General features: G+C 31.0%; 1 pseudogene; it reads right to left on the bottom strand.

Annotated features, from left to right (window-relative positions):
* Positions 1-1,244: 1,244 nt before the first annotated feature.
* Positions 1,245-1,823, bottom strand: LOC120594899 (chromobox protein homolog 3-like; annotated as a pseudogene).
* Between the last annotated feature and the right edge of the window lie 3,546 nt (positions 1,824-5,369).

Here is a 5,369-nt window from a genome sequence, read left to right as displayed (position 1 = left end):
ACCCCAAAATAGCAACATATAACGTGTTAATAATTGGTTAGATTAATCCAGATGAAAAGTATACAGGTATTCATCAGTAATCCAGTCTACAAGTTTTCATTAAGTTCTACATTTTTTCAAAATAATAATTGGCAAAAACAGGTAAATCTTCAAACTACTGGGTTAGTCTAATTTTTTTTTTATTACCATGTACAATAATAGTGTTTACAACATATTTATAATTTTCATGTTTTCTTCATACACTGAAATATGAGCTTCCCAAAGATAAAGACTCTGATGTTTTCCCTTCAAGTCTAGCAAAGCAACAGTATATTGCACTCATTTTTTTTACTCATTTGTCAAATAAATAAATTTTAAAAATATGACAAATGTAAGGGAATCATGTAGTCCCTGACCATCTATATATGCAGAGCTAGTACTTTTCCACTCTAGGTTTGTGTGTGTGTGTGTGTGTGTGTGTGTGTGTGTGTGTGTGTGTGCGTGGTCATGTACACGCTTCTGTTTACCTGTAATATAGTGTCAAAACATGCCTATTTTGTCTTATCATCTATTTATAACTTAGAATGGTAAAAGGTGACAGTTGTGTGTTGGAGAGAAAGAATATAGATATTACCAAATATTCTTTTTCATATTTTTCCCAATTTGACTCATACTATTAAAAATATCAGTTCTGAGGATTATAAATTTTCTAATATTTGCTTTTTATCATTTTATTAACTCAAGTAGTTAAGCATTATTCTGCCATTCAGCCACACTGAAGTGATTATAATTTTGCACACATTTGTAATTTTTAAATCCAGACCAGTTTATACTAGACTACCCACTACCGTTACCACCGCCAATAATAATAATATGTGTTATGCTCTTCTAAGACTGTATTTGTATGACTGTGTACTATAATTGTCTCCATTTTATAGAAGAGAAAGCTAAAGGTTTTAAATGTAACTAAATTGCTTAGGGTCACCTAGCTATTAAGTGGCAGAACCACCATTTGAAATCTGGAAATCTAAAGCATAGTCATCTACCTCACCAATATACAATACTGCCGAATCCTGAAAGTTGGATGGTTTAAAAATAGTGTCTTGGTGCTTTCTGAGCAACTGAAGTCTAAATTCATGTGAAAACTTACAGAGAGAATTCTGAGAGTTATAACAATTGGGAGACATTGAGAAATATAAATAGAAAAAGCATTCCTAAGAAATTATAAAATTATTAAGCCAGAAATAACATTCATCCCTGATCCCTCAACTGGCTTCGTCTTCCAGACAAGAATACCAAGTTAATCTCTCTTCATAAAAAAACAATTACAATTTGAAGATGCTTCATATTTGCTTCTTTTGCCGGCACCAAATCTGCCTCATCTGAATCTTTCCAGTTCATGAGAAATACTAATTCTCCACTGCTGTCTGTGGCACCAATAATTAGTTCAGGATCAAGACCTCTGGCAAAGCCTTTTGGTTTATCAGCAGCATCCTTTTCTTTGATTGGCTATCATCAGACTGTCAGATAAAGATTTCTTTTTTGTACCATCTTTTTCTTTACAGCTTTTTGAAAATTAAGAAATGCTTCAATTAACTGGACAATCTAATTTTTCTTCAGGTCCCCAAGTATTGTCACATCTGTGAATCCTTTCCACTTCAGGAAATACTCCACCTTCCCATTCACTACACGTCGGTCTGGTACTTTTTCCTTTTTTCCTTTTTTTTTCCCAATATAGTTTTATTGGAGGCCATTTTTTATTGCAAACTTGAAGGGCTATTATTCACTGCCTCTGAGCTTCTTCCGAGCTGTCTGCGGTGTGTACCTCTAGCCCTGCACGCCATCGGCTTGAGCTCTCAAGCATGTACTCTTTACTCATGCTTTTGAATATATGTATATATATTCAAAATATATAGGTATTATATAGATATACATATAAATCTCCAAAGAATAAAGAATCATATAGTTGTTTTGGGGGGGGTGGTTTCTGGTTTTTCTCAACATTAAATTTGTATGATTCAACTATGTAGTTGAATGTAGTGGATTATTGATTTTCATTAATACATGGTATTTACTTTATTCATTTATTTCATTTTTGATGACCATATAGGTTATTTGCTGTGTGGCAAATAATGCTGCTGGCAACATTCTATTTCCTAGAACACATGTAAACGGTCTTTTGTTGGGTTGATATATTCACAATGGAAATCCTAGGTCATAAATTACAAATGTCTTCAGCTATAATAGATTATGACAAATTTCTTTTCCTATATTTCTGCTAAATTATTTATCTTTTTCTTTTTATTTATTAGAATTCTTTATATAGTCTAGATACAAGCACTTTGCCATTTATATATATTGCAATTTTAATATTGCCTTCTATGTCTTGACCAGGCAAATATATAAGAACTGAAGAAATTTTTGCATTCTAAGGTTATTGATCAAATGATTTTATGGCCCAGAGTGAAGAACCTTAGAAACCTTTGAGTCCTGAAGCCTAAATCTCAGATGAAAGAGACCAGAGATAATGTACATTATTTCAGTATATTGGAGAATTTTTCCTCTTGGAAATAGTAAGAATATTTGTCAAAACAGTTTCACCAAAAATGAGACCCTATGACTTCAAAATAAGACTTCTTTCTCATTTAAAAAAAAATATATTAAATTTATTGGGGCAACATTCATTAATAAAATTATATAGATTTCAAGTGTACAATTCAATAATACGTCATCTGTATATTGCATTATGTTCATCACCCAAAGTCCAATCTCCTTCTGTCACCATATTTGAGCCCCCTTTAGCCTTATCTATGTCCCTACTTGCCTTTATTCTCTCTGGTAATCACTAAATTGTTGTCTGTGTCTATGAGTTTTTTTGTTTGTCTTGTTCGTTTGTTGCTTTCAGTTTTATATGCCACACATAAGTGAAATCATATGGTTCTCAACTTTTTCTGTCTGACTTATTTCACTTAAGATGATAATTCAGCTTTCATAAAACTAGAGGGTAAAAGAAAAGAAGAGCTAAAAAAATAGGGACTGGGACAGAACATATACCTAGGATATTTCCTTCCTTTCATTTTACAGAGAGTAGTTAAAATGTGCAAGATTTAATTCTACTTGTTTTATTTTACCGGTGTTGCTTTTTTCTGCACCATTTTGTGCCTTCTCAAATACGGTGAAAGAATTACATGTCTTTGAGTTTAGTTTCCCAAGCTCTGTCTACCTATGGTCACCAATAACAGCATAGGATTATTAATAGGCTGGTTAGAGCCCACTGTATAGAAAAAGATGACTTCAAAAGAATAGGAAAAAAATGTTTTTTGAACAAAGGACACTAATGTATTTCTATTTACTTCATGACCTTATATATTATAAGAGGTTTTAGAAAATGATGCACGTGTAGTAACATTTTTTAAAAATTGGGTTGAATATGTGAATGAATGACTTGGTTACCAATAAATTACCTCACATGGCTTTTGGAAGGAGTAATAAATTAACGTGGACAAAATGCAGAACAGATGCTAGCTATTAAAGTCATTAGTAAGAAGAAAAAGTATCAGGCCTTACTGAAATCCAGACGATTCTACATGATGCCTCAGAAAATTTCTAGAAATAGAGGGAATTTTAATGAGCATGTTCTAATGAAATTTTATAAAGATGATGAAGGAAGAAATTTCATGAAAATAATGAAATAAAAAATTATTTAACTTAAATCCAACTCCTTGAGTTCATGGGCTACATTATCAATTTAAGTTCATTCCCTTTTCCCCTTTTGGTGAGAAACTGCCAGCTAAAAGCTATTTAGTTTGAGTATTATTAGAGCAGAGTAGCAGCGACAGAATGGGATACAATGGATTTATTTTATGTTGCTATCCACTGAACACAACAATGACAGATATGTTGGTGATCCAGGAAAGTAGCAAGACAAAGAAGGAGAATTTAAGTGGAAGTGAATAGATACACAGCTAGTCTGTTATGAATATAATAAAATTGGTACTTTTAGCAAGCCTCACTTAACCTCACTTAACCTCTGCTATCGATGCTATAAATGTGGAGTGAATAATTTCCAAGCATAAATTCATTCTATTCCCAATTTTTTCAAATCAATTAGTATATTAAATTTAGTAGAATTTGAATATTGAATAAACACACATTTCAGAGATTGATTATATCACTATAGCACTATTCCAACAACATATATATATATATATATATATATATATATATATATATATATATATACAATCTCATGTAATCAAAATGAATTATGGCTTTTGCTAATGTATTGCACCTATTTATATTGGGAAATAGATAGCTAATTTAATGACAGATCTCCTACCCACTTGTGATTTGGCCTGAAATGTACATTGAGCCAAAAATCAACCATAACACTTTAAAAAATATGCAAGATTATGTTGGAATTTTGTTATTTTTATAAATATATATGTCAGATACCAATCAGAAAAAGAGAAACCACTTCAGGCATTTCGAACAAAAGGGATGTAATATAGAAATTGATTATACAGTTGAAAGAAATGCTAAGAGGTCAAATGGGAGATGATGAAGCAACCCAGACATTAGCAGCATTTAGAATCCCCATCACCCATAGGGCTAAAGGACTGATAGGAGGAGGTGGTACTGTCAGAATTCAGAAGTTGTGGCTCTCTAATGGAACCATTAACAATGGCGGGCCTTCCCAAAGGGAGAATTTTAATTGAAATTGCATCATATTTGCAGAAAATTTTAAGGAGAACTAATAAAAGACACTATGTCTTCTAATATATAAATATGGCATATAACTCCATTAATTTCAGGGTTCTTCATTCTCAGTAATGTTTTGTATATTTCATTTAAAAATATTACAGAATTTTGTTTACAGTAAATTGAGATTTGTATGCCTTTGTAAGTAGAATATTAAATTTTCATTTTCCAATTTATGTTGATGATATACAGAAGTACAATGAATTTTATATTTTGACATAGAATCCAGTTACTTAATTAATATATTAATTATTATAATTTGTGAATTCTATTTGACTTTCTAGGTATGTAATCATGCTATCTGAACATAAAAATAATTTAATTTTTTTCCATTTTCTATATCTGTAATTTTTTTTATTGACTCAATGCATGTATTGCTAAATAGAAAAGGTCACAGTGAACATATTTCTCTTATTGTTTACCTCAGGGGAAAACATTCACAACCTTCAAAATTTTGCCATTTAATTTGAAGTTTGTTATAGGATTTTTCAAAATATCTTTAATAGAGTAAGAAAATGTTTTTTATTTCTTTAAGAAGTTTTTTTATTGTCATCAGTATGAAAGATGGATATTTAATTTATTAAATGTTATTCCTGAATTGAGATTTTCATATACCTTTCCTTCTTTAT

Source organism: Pteropus medius, unplaced genomic scaffold, assembly GCF_902729225.1.
Source record: "Pteropus medius unplaced genomic scaffold, Ma_sr-lr_union100, whole genome shotgun sequence".
NCBI classification, from domain to species: Eukaryota; Metazoa; Chordata; class Mammalia; order Chiroptera; family Pteropodidae; genus Pteropus; species Pteropus medius.
The sequence above is the reverse complement of the archived record's forward strand: the minus strand, read 5'-3'. Positions and strand labels throughout refer to the sequence as shown.